Below are 15,000 nucleotides of genomic sequence, written 5' to 3'. Positions count from 1 at the left end.
TGGCATGCTGCCCTAGGCCAACGTGCCACCGCCACCGCCGCGGGCCGCCACTCGACGCATCCCGTGCTTGGCTATGTAGTTTCGATGCCACAAGCCAATGCCACAAGCCAAGCGATGGCATGTGCCAAGCGCCCGCCTAGGCATAGGCGTGGCCTGTGGCCTGGCCATGCTGGCCAGCCTTAAGGGAGGTGCCCCCCCCTTATAATAGCCTGTTAAGCCCTTTTCAATCTGGCAGGAGGAAACATCAAGCATGTTCGAGGAGTCATAATGGGGTTTTTTTAAAAAGTAATGGTTTTTTGCCAAAACTTTCAACATGAAAGTTGTATGAAATAATTTAATACACCATAAAAAAAATTATAAAAAAATATTTGGCCACCGGAATATTTTATTTTAATTTATTTCAATTTTAATACTTAAAAAATAATAAAAATTACTAAAAATACTCAAAAAATTCTAGAAAAATTCCAACAATTATAAGATGAGGCACTAGTAATTATAGTAATTTTTTTAATTATTTTTTTATTTTTAATTTATTTTATTATAATTTTTATGAGTAAATAAATAATTAAAAAGCCCGACGAACGTGCAAAAACTCTTAGAGAAACCCAGCAAGCATCGGATAGCTCGAATGCAAATAACAAACGCAACAGGCAACTTCCGAGGGACATACTTTTCCCAACAAGCTTCCACTGGGGAAAGCACTAGCAACGTGTTCGCAAGTCAAAGGCAACCAAACCGGCTATTACCCGAGGGACAAGCATTTCGCAGGGCAACATATACGTAAGTCAAAGCCAAACCAAATGGCAATTACACGAGGGACAGGATTGCTTGCCAAGGGCGTGGCATGCGATGTTCTAGCCCAAGGCCAAGGCACGCCACGCTGCGGGACAAGGCCGTGGCAAGACATGCGGCTGGCCTTGGCCTTGGCATGGCATGCCGCCGGCTTTGGCTGGGCTGCGTTGGCCTTGCCATGGAATGTTGCTGGCTTCGGATGGGCTGCCTTGGCCTTGGCCTTGGCCGTGGCATGGCATGCTGCTGGCCTTGGCCTTGGCATGGCATGCTGCTGGCCTTGGCCTTGGCATGGCATGCTGCTGGCTTTGGCTGGGCTGCCTTGGCCGTGGCATGGCATGCTGCTGGCTTTGGCTGGGCTGCCTTGGCCGTGGCATGGCATGCTGCTGGCTTTGGCTGGGCTGCCTTGGCCGTGGCATGGCATGCTGCTGGCCTAGGCCTTGGCATGGCATGCTGCTGGCTTTGGCTGGGCTGCCTTGGCCGTGGCATGGCATGCTGCTGGCCTAGGCCTTGGCATGGCATGCTGGTGGCTTTGGCTGGCAGCCTTGGCCGTGGCATGGCATGCTGCTGGCCTTGGCCTTGGCATGGCATGCTGCTGGCTTTGGCTGGCCTGCCTTGGCCGTGGCATGGCATGCTGCTGGCCTTGGCCTTGGCATGGCATGCTGCTGGCTTTGGCTGGCCTGCCTTGGCCGTGGCATGGCATGCTGCTGGCCTAGGCCTTGGCATGGCATGCTGCTGGCTTTGGCTGGCCTGCCTTGGCCGTGGCATGGCATGCTGCTGGCCTAGGCATGGCATGGCATGCTGCTGGCTTTGGCTGGGCTGCCTTGGCCGTGGAATGGCATGCTGCTGGCCTTGGCCTTGATATGGCATGCTGCTGGCTTTGGCTGGGCTGCCTTGGCCGTGGCATGGCATGCTGCTGGCCTAGGCCTTGACATGGCATGCTGCTGGCTTTGGCTGGGCTGCCTTGGCCGTGGCACGGCATGCTGCTGGCCTTGGCCTTGGCATGGCATGCTGCTGGCTTTGGCTGGCCTGCCTTGGCCGTGGCATGGCATGCTGCTGGCCTAGGCCATGGCATGGCATGCTGCTGGCTTTGGCTGGGCTGCCTTGGCCGTGGCATGGCATGCTGCTGCCCTTGGCCTTGATATGGCATGCTGCTGGCTTTGGCTGGGCTGCCATGGCCGTGGCATGGCATGCTGCTGGCCTAGGCCTTGGCATGGCATGCTGCTGGCTTTGGCTGGCCTGCGTTGGCCGTGGCATGGCATGCTGCTGGCCTAGGCCTTGGCATGGCATGCTGCTGGCTTTGGCTGGGCTGCCTTGGCCGTGGCATGGCATGCTGCTGGCCTTGGCCGTGGCATGGCATGCTGCTGGCCTTGGCCTTGGCATGGCATGCTGCTGGCCTTGGCCTTGGCATGGCATGCTGCTGGCTTTGGCTGGGCTGCCTTGGCCGTGGCATGGCATGCTGCTGGCTTTGGCTGGGCTGCCTTGGCCGTGGCATGGCATGCTGCTGGCTTTGGCTGGGCTGCCTTGGCCGTGGCATGGCATGCTGCTGGCCTAGGCCTTGGCATGGCATGCTGCTGGCTTTGGCTGGGCTGCCTTGGCCGTGGCATGGCATGCTGCTGGCCTAGGCCTTGGCATGGCATGCTGGTGGCTTTGGCTGGCAGCCTTGGCCGTGGCATGGCATGCTGCTGGCCTTGGCCTTGGCATGGCATGCTGCTGGCTTTGGCTGGCCTGCCTTGGCCGTGGCATGGCATGCTGCTGGCCTTGGCCTTGGCATGGCATGCTGCTGGCTTTGGCTGGCCTGCCTTGGCCGTGGCATGGCATGCTGCTGGCCTAGGCCTTGGCATGGCATGCTGCTGGCTTTGGCTGGCCTGCCTTGGCCGTGGCATGGCATGCTGCTGGCCTAGGCATGGCATGGCATGCTGCTGGCTTTGGCTGGGCTGCCTTGGCCGTGGCATGGCATGCTGCTGGCCTTGGCCTTGATATGGCATGCTGCTGGCTTTGGCTGGGCTGCCTTGGCCGTGGCATGGCATGCTGCTGGCCTAGGCCTTGACATGGCATGCTGCTGGCTTTGGCTGGGCTGCCTTGGCCGTGGCATGGCATGCTGCTGGCCTTGGCCTTGGCATGGCATGCTGCTGGCTTTGGCTGGCCTGCCTTGGCCGTGGCATGGCATGCTGCTGGCCTAGGCCATGGCATGGCATGCTGCTGGCTTTGGCTGGGCTGCCTTGGCCGTGGCATGGCATGCTGCTGCCCTTGGCCTTGATATGGCATGCTGCTGGCTTTGGCTGGGCTGCCATGGCCGTGGCATGGCATGCTGCTGGCCTAGGCCTTGGCATGGCATGCTGCTGGCTTTGGCTGGCCTGCGTTGGCCGTGGCATGGCATGCTGCTGGCCTAGGCCTTGGCATGGCATGCTGCTGGCTTTGGCTGGGCTGCCTTGGCCGTGGCATGGCATGCAGCTGGCCTTGGCCTTGGCATGGCATGCTGCTGGCTTTGGCTGGGCTGCCTTGGCCGTGGCATGGCATGCTGGTGGCCTAGGCCTTGGCATGGCATGCTGCTGGCTTTGGCTGGCCTGCCTTGGCCGTGGCATGGCATGCTGCTGGCCTAAGCCTTGGCATGGCATGCTGCTGGCTTTGGGTGGGCTGCCTTGGCCGTGGCATGGCATGCTGCTGGCCTAGGCCTTGGCATGGCATGCTGCTCGCTTTGGCTGGCCTGCCTTGGCCGTGGCATGGCATGCTGCTGGCCTAGGCCTTGGCATGGCATGCTGCTGGCTTTGGCTGGGCTGCCTTGGCCGTGGCATGGCATGCTGCTGGCCTTGGCCTTGGCATGCCATGCTGTTGGCTTTGGCTGGCCAGCCTTGGCCGTGGCATGGCATGCTGCTGGCCTAGGCCTTGGCATGGCATGCTGCTGGCTTTGGCTGGGCTGCCTTGGCCGTGGCATGGCATGCTGCTGGCCTTGGCCTTGGCATGGCATGCTGCTGGCTTTGGCTGGGCTGCCTTGGCCGTGGCATGGCATGCTGCTGGCCTTGGCCTTGGCATGGCATGCTGCTGGCTTTAGCTGGGCTGCCTTGGCCGTGTCATGGCATGCTGCTGGCCTAGGCCTTGGCATGGCATGCTGCTGGCTTTGGCTGGGCTGCCTTGGCCGTGGCATGGCATGCTGCTGGCCTAGGCCTTGGCATGGCATGCTGCTGGCCTAGGCCTTGGCATGGCATGCTGCTGGCCTAGGCCTTGGCATGGCATGCTGCTGGCTTTGGCTGGCAGCCTTGGCCGTGGCATGGCATGCTGCTGGCCTTGGCCTTGGCATGGCATGCTGCTGGCCTTGGCCTTGGCATGGCATGCTGCTGGCTTTGGCAGGCCTGCCTTGGCCGTGGCATGGCATGCTGCTGGCCTTGGCCTTGGCATGGCATGCTGCTGGCTTTGGCTGGCCTGCCTTGGCCGTGGCATGGCATGCTGCTGGCCTAGGCCTTGGCATGGCATGCTGCTGGCTTTGGCTGGCCTGTTTTGGCCGTGGCATGGCATGCTGCTGGCCTAGGCCTTGGCATGGCATGCTGCTGGCTTTGGCTGGCCTGCCTTGGCCGTGGCATGGCATGCTGCTGGCCTAGGCCATGGCATGGCATGCTGCTGGCTTTGGCTGGGCTGCCTTGGCCGTGGCATGGCATGCTGCTGGCCTTGGCCTTGAGATGGCATGCTGCTGGCTTTGGCTGGGCTGCCTTGGCCGTGGCATGGCATGCTGCTGGCCTAGGCCTTGGCATGGCATGCTGCTGGCTTTGGCTGGCCTGCCTTGGCCGTGGCATGGCATGCTGCTGGCCTTGGCCTTGGCATGGCATGCTGCTGGCTTTGGCTGGCCTGCCTTGGCCGTGGCATGGCATGCTGCTGGCCTAGGCCATGGCATGGCATGCTGCTGGCTTTGGCTGGGCTGCCTTGGCCGTGGCATGGCATGCTGCTGCCCTTGGCCGTGATATGGCATGCTGCTGGCTTTGGCTGGGCTGCCTTGGCCGTGGCATGGCATGCTGCTGGCCTAGGCCTTGGCATGGCATGCTGCTGGCTTTGGCTGGCCTGCCTTGGCCGTGGCATGGCATGCTGCTGGCCTAGGCCTTGGCATGGCATGCTGCTGGCTTTGGCTGGGCTGCCTTGGCCGTGGCATGGCATGCTGCTGGCCTTGGCCTTGGCATGGCATGCTGCTGGCTTTGGCTGGGCTGCCTTGGCCGTGGCATGGCATGCTGGTGGCCTAGGCCTTGGCATGGCATGCTGCTGGCTTTGGCTGGCCTGCCTTGGCCGTGGCATGGCATGCTGCTGGCCTAGGCCTTGGCATGGCATGCTGCTGGCTTTGGTTGGGCTGCCTTGGCCGTGGCATGGCATGCTGCTGGCCTTGGCCTTGGCATGGCATGCTGCTGGCTTTGGCTGGCCTGCCTTGGCCGTGGCATGGCATGCTGCTGGCCTAGGCCTTGGCATGGCATGCTGCTGGCTTTGGCTGGGCTGCCTTGGCCGTGGCATGGCATGCTGCTGGCCTTTGCCTTGGCATGGCATGCTGCTGGCTTTGGCTGGGCTGCCTTGGCCGTGGCATGGCATGCTGCTGGCCATGGCCTTGGCATGGCATGCTGCTGGCTTTGGCTTGCCTGCCTTGGCCGTGGCATGGCATGCTGCTGGCCTAGGCCTTGGCATGGCATGCTGCTGGCTTTGGCTGGGCTGCCTTGGCCGTGGCATGGCATGCTGCTGGCCTTGGCCTTGGCATGGCATGCTGCTGGCTTTGGCTGGGCTGCCTTGGCCGTGGCATGGCATGCTGGTGGCCTAGGCCTTGGCATGGCATGCTGCTGGCTTTGGCTGGCCAGCCTTGGCCGTGGCATGGCATGCTGCTGGCCTAGGCCTTGGCATGGCATGCTGCTGGCTTTGGTTGGGCTGCCTTGGCCGTGGCATGGCATGCTGCTGGCCTTGGCCTTGGCATGGCATGCTGCTGGCTTTGGCTGGCCTGCCTTGGCCGTGGCATGGCATGCTGCTGGCCTAGGCCTTGGCATGGCATGCTGCTGGCTTTGGCTGGGCTGCCTTGGCCGTGGCATGGCATGCTGCTGGCCTTGGCCTTGGCATGGCATGCTGCTGGCTTTGGCTGGGCTGCCTTGGCCGTGGCATGGCATGCTGGTGGCCTAGGCCTTGGCATGGCATGCTGCTGGCTTTGGCTGGCCTGCCTTGGCCGTGGCATGGCATGCTGCTGGCCTAGGCCTTGGCATGGCATGCTGCTGGCTTTGGTTGGGCTGCCTTGGCCGTGGCATGGCATGCTGCTGGCCTTGGCCTTGGCATGGCATGCTGCTGGCTTTGGCTGGCCTGCCTTGGCCGTGGCATGGCATGCTGCTGGCCTAGGCCTTGGCATGGCATGCTGCTGGCTTTGGCTGGGCTGCCTTGGCCGTGGCATGGCATGCTGCTGGCCTTTGCCTTGGCATGGCATGCTGCTGGCTTTGGCTGGGCTGCCTTGGCCGTGGCATGGCATGCTGCTGGCCATGGCCTTGGCATGGCATGCTGCTGGCTTTGGCTTGCCTGCCTTGGCCGTGGCATGGCATGCTGCTGGCCTAGGCCTTGGCATGGCATGCTGCTGGCTTTGGCTGGGCTGCCTTGGCCGTGGCATGGCATGCTGCTGGCCTTGGCCTTGGCATGGCATGCTGCTGGCTTTGGCTGGGCTGCCTTGGCCGTGGCATGGCATGCTGGTGGCCTAGGCCTTGGCATGGCATGCTGCCGGCTTTGGCTGGCCAGCCTTGGCCGTGGCATGGCATGCTGCTGGCCTAGGCCTTGGCATGGCATGCTGCTGGCTTTGGTTGGGCTGCCTTGGCCGTGGCATGGCATGCTGCTGGCCTTGGCCTTGGCATGGCATGCTGCTGGCTTTGGCTGGCCTGCCTTGGCCGTGGCATGGCATGCTGCTGGCCTAGGCCTTGGCATGGCATGCTGCTGGCTTTGGCTGGGCTGCCTTGGCCGTGGCATGGCATGCTGCTGGCCTTGGCCTTGGCATGGCATGCTGCTGGCTTTGGCTGGGCTGCCTTGGCCGTGGCATGGCATGCTGCTGGCCATGGCCTTGGCATGGCATGCTGCTGGCTTTGGCTTGCCTGCCTTGGCCGTGGCATGGCATGCTGCTGGCCTAGGCCTTGGCATGGCATGCTGCTGGCTTTGGCTGGGCTGCCTTGGCCGTGGCATGGCATGCTGCTGGCCTTGGCCTTGGCATGGCATGCTGCTGGCTTTGGCTGGCCTGCCTTGGCCGTGGCATGGCATGCTGCTGGCCTAGGCCTTGGCATGGCATGCTGCTGGCTTTGGCTGGGCTGCCTTGGCCGTGGCATGGCATGCTGCTGGCCTTGGCCTTGGCATGGCATGCTGCTGGCTTTGGCTTGCCTGCCTTGGCCGTGGCATGGCATGCTGGTGGCCTAGGCCTTGGCATGGCATGCTGCTGGCTTTGGCTGGCCTGCCTTGGCCGTGGCATGGCATGCTGCTGGCCTTGGCCTTGGCATGGCATGCTGCTGGCTTTGGTTGGGCTGCCTTGGCCGTGGCATGGCATGCTGCTGGCCTTGGCCTTGGCATGGCATGCTGCTGGCTTTGGCTGGCCTGCCTTGGCCGTGGCATGGCATGCTGCTGGCCTAGGCCTTGGCATGGCATGCTGCTGGCTTTGGCTGGGCTGCCTTGGCCGTGGCATGGCATGCTGCTGGCCTTTGCCTTGGCTTGGCATGCTGCTGGCTTTGGCTGGCCTGCCTTGGCCGTGGCATGGCATGCTGCTGGCCATGGCCTTGGCATGGCATGCTGCTGGCTTTGGCTTGCCTGCCTTGGCCGTGGCATGGCATGCTGCTGGCCTAGGCCTTGGCATGGCATGCTGCTGGCTTTGGCTGGGCTGCCTTGGCCGTGGCATGGCATGCTGCTGGCCTTGGCCTTGGCATGGCATGCTGCTGGCTTTGGCTGGGCTGCCTTGGCCGTGGCATGGCATGCTGGTGGCCTAGGCCTTGGCATGGCATGCTGCTGGCTTTGGCTGGCCAGCCTTGGCCGTGGCATGGCATGCTGCTGGCCTAGGCCTTGGCATGGCATGCTGCTGGCTTTGGTTGGGCTGCCTTGGCCGTGGCATGGCATGCTGCTGGCCTTGGCCTTGGCATGGCATGCTGCTGGCTTTGGCTGGGCTGCCTTGGCCGTGGCATGGCATGCTGCTGGCCTTTGCCTTGGCTTGGCATGCTGCTGGCTTTGGCTGGCCTGCCTTGGCCGTGGCATGGCATGCTGCTGGCCATGGCCTTGGCATGGCATGCTGCTGGCTTTGGCTTGCCTGCCTTGGCCGTGGCATGGCATGCTGCTGGCCTAGGCCTTGGCATGGCATGCTGCTGGCTTTGGCTGGGCTGCCTTGGCCGTGGCATGGCATGCTGCTGGCCTTGGCCTTGGCATGGCATGCTGCTGGCTTTGGCTGGGCTGCCTTGGCCGTGGCATGGCATGCTGGTGGCCTAGGCCTTGGCATGGCATGCTGCTGGCTTTGGCTGGCCAGCCTTGGCCGTGGCATGGCATGCTGCTGGCCTAGGCCTTGGCATGGCATGCTGCTGGCTTTGGTTGGGCTGCCTTGGCCGTGGCATGGCATGCTGCTGGCCTTGGCCTTGGCATGGCATGCTGCTGGCTTTGGCTGGCCTGCCTTGGCCGTGGCATGGCATGCTGCTGGCCTAGGCCTTGGCATGGCATGCTGCTGGCTTTGGCTGGGCTGCCTTGGCCGTGGCATGGCATGCTGCTGGCCTTGGCCTTGGCATGGCATGCTGCTGGCTTTGGCTGGGCTGCCTTGGCCGTGGCATGGCATGCTGCTGGCCATGGCCTTGGCATGGCATGCTGCTGGCTTTGGCTTGCCTGCCTTGGCCGTGGCATGGCATGCTGCTGGCCTAGGCCTTGGCATGGCATGCTGCTGGCTTTGGCTGGGCTGCCTTGGCCGTGGCATGGCATGCTGCTGGCCTAGGCCTTGGCATGGCATGCTGCTGGCTTTGGCTGGGCTGCCTTGGCCGTGGCATGGCATGCTGCTGGCCTTGGCCTTGGCATGGCATGCTGCTGGCTTTGGTTGGGCTGCCTTGGCCGTGGCATGGCATGCTGCTGGCCATGGCCTTGGCATGGCATGCTGCTGGCTTTGGCTTGCCTGCCTTGGCCGTGGCATGGCATGCTGCTGGCCTAGGCCTTGGCATGGCATGCTGCTGGCTTTGGCTGGGCTGCCTTGGCCGTGGCATGGCATGCTGCTGGCCTTGGCCTTGGCATGGCATGCTGCTGGCTTTGGCTGGGCTGCCTTGGCCGTGGCATGGCATGCTGCTGGCCTTGGCCTTGGCATGGCATGCTGCTGGCTTTGGCTGGGCTGCCTTGGCCGTGGCATGGCATGCTGCTGGCCTTGGCCTTGGCTTGGCATGCTGCTGGCTTTGGCTGGGCTGCCTTGGCCGTGGCATGGCATGCTGCTGGCCTTGGCCTTGGCATGGCATGCTGCTGGCTTTGGCTGGCCTGCCTTGGCCGTGGCATGGCATGCTGCTGGCCTTGGCATGGCATGCTGCTGGCTTTGGCTGGGCTGCCTTCGCCGTGGCATGCCATGCTGCTGGCCTTGGCCTTGGGGCTGGGCTGCCTTGGCTGCGGTTCTTATCACTAGACGTGCGTTGCGTGCGAAGGCGTGCAAAGGCGTGCGCGACCATGCGCGCAACACGCGCACCGCGGTCAAAAGACCACGCGCGCGGTATTCGCACAGGCCACGCTGCCCACGCCGCGGGCATGCCAGGCCGCCCAGGCCGTGCGCATGCCATGCCGTGCTGCCCAGGCCGGCTGCATGCCAGGCCGCCCAGGCCGTGCGCATGCCATGCCGTGCTGCCCACGCCGCGGGCATGCCAGGCCGGCTGCATGCCAGGCCGCCCAGGCCGTGCGCATGCCAAGCCGTGCTGCCCACGCCGCGGGCATGCCAGGCCGGCTGCATGCCAGGCCGCCCAGGCCGTGCGCATGCCATGCCGTGCTGCCCATGCCGCGCGCATGCCAGGCCGCCCACGCCCGCGCGCATGCCACGCCATGCTGCCCAAGGCCGCGCCCAGGCCGCGCAAGGCCGCGCCCAGGCCGCCCAAGGCCGCGCCCAGGCCGCGCAAGGCCGCCCAAGGCCGCCCAAGGCCGCGGTCCAGGCCGCCCAAGGCCGCGGCCGAGCCGCCCCAGGCCGCAGCCCAGGCCGCGGTCGAGCCGCAGTGCATGTAACCCAAGGCCGCAGCCCAGGCCGCGCCCAACATGGGGCGTACCTGCCACTGCCTTGCCCTGGGCAAGGGAGGTGCCCCCCCCTTATAATAGCCTGTTAAGCCCTTTTCAATCTGGCAGGAGGAAACATCAAGCATGTTCGAGGAGTCATAATGGGGTTTTTTTAAAAAGTAATGGTTTTTTGCCAAAACTTTCAACATGAAAGTTGTAGGAAATAATTTAATACACCATAAAAAAAATTAAAAAAAATATTTTTTTACAGAAAATATTTTATTTTAATTTATTTCGATATTAATACTTAAAAAATAATAAAAATTAATAAAAATAGTCAAAAAATTATGGAAAAATTCCCATAATTAAAGGATGATTCACTAGTAATTATAGAAATTATTAAATTATTTTTTTCATTTTTTTTATTTTATTTTGATTTTTTTATGCCAAATAAGGGCTTTAAAAATTCGAAAAGCTCCAGAAAAATTGCAAAAAAATAGGGAATGACATTTAAAATTGATTGTAGTGCATTTTTAATTGTGTTGCACGGTTTGGGTAAGATTATAAAAGAATCATGTTCAAAAAGATCGATCGAGGCGGTGGCACGCCATGGCCTTGGCCTTGGCCTTGGCCTTTGCCCGCGGCCTTGGCCTTTGCCTTGGCCTTGGCCATGCCTTGCACAGGGACTTGGCCTTGCCCACTGCCTTGGCCTTGGCTTTGGCCTTGGCCTTGGCCTTGGCATGGCATGGCATGCTCGCCGAGGCCGTGGCATGCCTTGCTGCTAGCCAAGGCCGTGGCGTGGCATGCTCGCCCAGCCCGTGGCATGCCGTGCTCGCCCAGCCCGTGGCACGCCATGTTGGCCCAAGGCATTGGCATGGCATGCCGGCCAAGGCATGCTGGCCAACGCTGCACAAGGCGGTGCCATGGCATGGCATGCTGACCAAGACCGTGCCATGGCATGCTGGGCGAGGCCGGGGCATGGCATGCTGGCCGAGGCCGTGGCTTGCCATGCCGCCACGGCCGTGGCATGCCGGGCAACGGACCGGCATGGCCCAGCCCGTGGCACGCCATGTTGGCCCAAGGCATTGGCATGGCATGCCGGCCAAGGCATGCTGGCCAACGCTGCGGCACGGCGTGCTGGACAAGGCGGTGCCATGGCATGGCATGCTGACCAAGACAGTGCCATGGCATGCTGGCCGAGGCCGTGGCATGGCATCCTGGCCGAGGCCGTGGCTTGCCATGCCGCCACGGCCGTGGCATGCTGGGCAACGGACCGGCATGGCATGCTGGCCGTGGCGGTGGCACGACATGCTGGCCAAGGCAGTGGCATGGCATGTAGGCCAAGGCTAAGGCATGGCACGCTGTGGCATGGCACGCTGGCCAAGGCAGTCGCAAGGCATGCGGGCCGAGGCCGCGGCACGGCCCGCTGGGCAACGCGGTGGCATGGCATGCTGGGCAACGCCGTGGCAAGGCATGCGGGCCGAGGCCTTGGCATGGCATGCTGGCCGAGGCCGTGGCATGGCATGCGGGCCGAGGCCGTGGCATGGCATGCGGGCCGAGGCCATGGCATGGCATGGCATGTTGGGCAACGCCGTGGCAAGACATGCGGGCCGAGGCCGTGGCATGGCATGTTGGGCAACGCCCTGGCAAGCCATGCGGGCCGAGGCCGTGGCGTGGCATGTTGGCCAAGGCTAAGGCATGGCACGCCGGGCAACGCGGTGCATTGGCATGCTGGGCAGCGCGGTGGCAAGGCATGGGGGCCGAGGCCGTGGCATGGCATGTTGGGCAACGCCGTGGCAAGACATGCGGGCCGAGGCCGTGGCATGGCATGCGGGCCGAGGCCGTGGCACGACATGTTGGCCAAGGCTAAGGCATGGCACGCCGGGCAACGCGGTGGCATGGCATGCTGGGCAACGCGGTGGCAAGGCATGCGGGCCGAGGCCGTGGCATGGCATGTTGGGCAACGCCGTAGAAGGGCATGCGGGCCGAGGCCGTGGCATGGCATGCGGGCCGAGGCCGTGGCATGGCATGTTGGGCGACGCCGTAGCAAGGCATGCGGGCCGAGGCCGTGGCATGTCATGCGGGCCGAGGCCGTGGCATGGCATGCGGGCCGAGGCCGTGGCATGGCATGTTGGCCGAGGCCGTGGCAAGGCATGCGGGCCGAGGCCGTGGCATGGCATGTTTGGCAACGCCGTGGCAAGACATGCGGGCCGTGGCATGGCATGGCATGCGGGCCGAGGCCGTGGCACGACATGTTGGCCAAGGCTAAGGCATGGCACGCCGGGCAACGCGGTGGCATGGCACGCCGGGCAACGCGGTGGCAAGGCATGCGGGCCGGGGCCGTGGCATGGCATGTTGGGCGACGCCGTAGCAAGGCATGCGGTCCGAGGCCGTGGCATGTCATGCGGGCCGAGGCCATGGCATGGCATGCGGGCCGAGGCCGTGGCATGGCATGTTGGGCGACGCCGTAGCAAGGCATGCGGGCCGAGGCCGTGGCATGTCATGCGAGCCGAGGCCGTGGCATGGCATGCGGGCCGAGGCCGTGGCATGGCAAGTTGGGCGACGTCGTGGCAAGGCATGCGGGCCGAGGCCGTGGCATGTCACGCGGGCCGAGGCCGTGGCATGGCATGCGGGCAGAGGCCGTGGCATGGCATGTTGGGCGACGCCGTCGCAAGGCATGCGGGCCGAGGCCGTGGCATGGCATGCGGGCCGAGGCCGTGGCATGGCATGTTGGGCGACGCCGTAGCAAGGCATGCGGGCCGAGGCCGTGGCATGTCATGGCATGTTGGGCGACGCCGTAGCAAGGCATGCGGGCCGAGGCCGTGGCATGGCATGTTTGGCAACGCCGTGGCAAGACATGAGGGCCGTGGCATGGCATGGCATGCGGGCCGAGGCCGTGGCACGACATGTTGGCCAAGGCTAAGGCATGGCACGCCGGGCAACGCGGTGGCATGGCATGCGGGCCGGGGCCGTGGCATGGCATGTTGGCCAACGTCGTAGCAAGGCATGCGGGCCGAGGCCGAGGCCGTGGCACGGCATGCGGGCCGAGGCTGTGGCATGGCATGTTGGGCGACGCCGTAGCAAGGCATGCGGTCCGAGGCCGTGGCATGTCATGCGGGCCGAGGCCGTGGCATGGCATGCGGGCCGAGGCCGTGGCATGGCATGTTGGGCGACGCCGTAGCAAGGCATGCGGGCCGAGGCCGTGCCGTGGCATGCGGGCCGAGGCCGTGGCATGGCATGTTGGGCGACGCCGTAGCAAAGCATGCGGTCCGAGGCCGTGGCCTGTCATGCGGGCCGAGGCCGTGGCATGGCATGCGGGCCGAGGCCGTGGCATGGCATGCGGGCCGAGGCCGTGGCATGGCATGTTGGGCGACGCCGTAGCATGGCATGCGGGCCGAGGCCGTGGCATGTCATGCGCGCCGAGGCCGTGGCATGGCATGCGGGCCGAGGCCGTGGCATGGCAAGTTGGGCGACGTCGTGGCAAGGCATGCGGGCCGAGGCCGTGGCATGGCATGCGGGCCGAGGCCGTGGCAAGGCATGTTGGGCGACGCCGTAGCAAGGCATGCGGGCCGAGGCCGTGGCATGTCATGCGGGCCGAGGCCGTGGCATGGCATGCGGGCCGAGGCCGTGGCATGGCATGTTGGGCGACGCCGTAGCAAGGCATGCGGTCCGAGGCCGTGGCATGTCATGCGGGCCGAGGCCGTGGCATGGCATGCGGGCCGAGGCCGTGGCATGGCATGCGGGCCGAGGCCGTGGCATGGCATGTTGGGCGACGCCGTAGCAAGGCATGCGGGCCGAGGCCGTGCCGTGGCGTGCGGGCCGAGGCCGTGGCATGGCATGTTGGGCGACGCCGTAGCAAGGCATGCGGTCCGAGGCCGTGGCATGTCATGCGGGCCGAGGCCGTGGCATGGCATGCGGGCCGAGGCCGTGGCATGGCATGTTGGGCGACGCAGTAGCAAGGCATGCGGGCCGAGGCCGTGCCGTGGCATGCGGGCCGAGGCCGTGGCATGGCATGTTGGGCGACGCCGTAGCAAGGCATGCGGTCCGAGGCCGTGGCATGTCATGCGGGCCGAGGCCGTGGCATGGCATGCGGGCCGAGGCCGTGGCATGGCATGTTGGGCGACGCCGTAGCAAGGCATGCGGGCCGAGGCCGTGGCATGTCATGCGGGCCGAGGCCGTGGCATGGCATGCGGGCCGAGGCCGTGGCATGGCAAGTTGGGCGGCGTCGTGGCAAGGCATGCTGGCCGAGGCCGTGGCATGTCATGCGGGCCGAGGCCGTGGCATGGCATGCGGGCCGAGGCCGTGGCAAGGCATGTTGGGCGACGCCGTAGCAAGGCATGCGGGCCGAGGCCGTGGCATGTCATGCGGGCCGAGGCCGTGGCACGTCATGCGGGCCGAGGCCGTGGCATGGCATGTTTGGCCACGCCGTGGCAAGACATGCGGGCCATGGCATGGCATGGCATGCGGGCCGAGGCCGTGGCTCGACATGTTGGCCAAGGCTAAGGCATGGCACGCCGGGCAACGCGGTGGCATGGCATGCTGGGCAACGCGGTGGCAAGGCATGCGGGCCGAGGCCGTGGCATGGCATGTTGGGCAACGCCGCAGCAAGGCATGCGGGCCGAGGCCGTGGCATGGCATGCGGGCCGAGGCCGTGGCATGGCATGCGGGCCGAGGCCGTGGCATGGCATGTTGGGCGACGCCGTAGCAAGGCATGCGGTCCGAGGCCGTGGCATGTCATGCGGGCCGAGGCCGTGGCATGGCATGCGGGCCGAGGCCGTGGCATGGCATGTTGGGCGACGCCGTAGCAAGGCATGCGGGCCGAGGCCGTGCCGTGGCATGCGGGCCGAGGCCGTGGCATGGCATGTTGGGCGACGCCGTAGCAAGGCATGCGGTCCGAGGCCGTGGCATGTCATGCGGGCCGAGGCCGTGGCATGGCATGCGGGCCGAGGCCGTGGCATGGCATGTTGGGCGACGCCGTAGCAAGGCATGCGGGCCGAGGCCGTGCCGTGGCATGCGGGCCGAGGCCGTGGCATGGCA

This window comes from Camellia sinensis, unplaced genomic scaffold, assembly GCF_055761805.1.
Source record: "Camellia sinensis isolate YWXY unplaced genomic scaffold, ASM5576180v1 Unanchor169, whole genome shotgun sequence".
In the NCBI taxonomy this organism is placed as follows: Eukaryota; Viridiplantae; Streptophyta; class Magnoliopsida; order Ericales; family Theaceae; genus Camellia; species Camellia sinensis.
The sequence above is the reverse complement of the archived record's forward strand: the minus strand, read 5'-3'. Positions refer to the sequence as shown.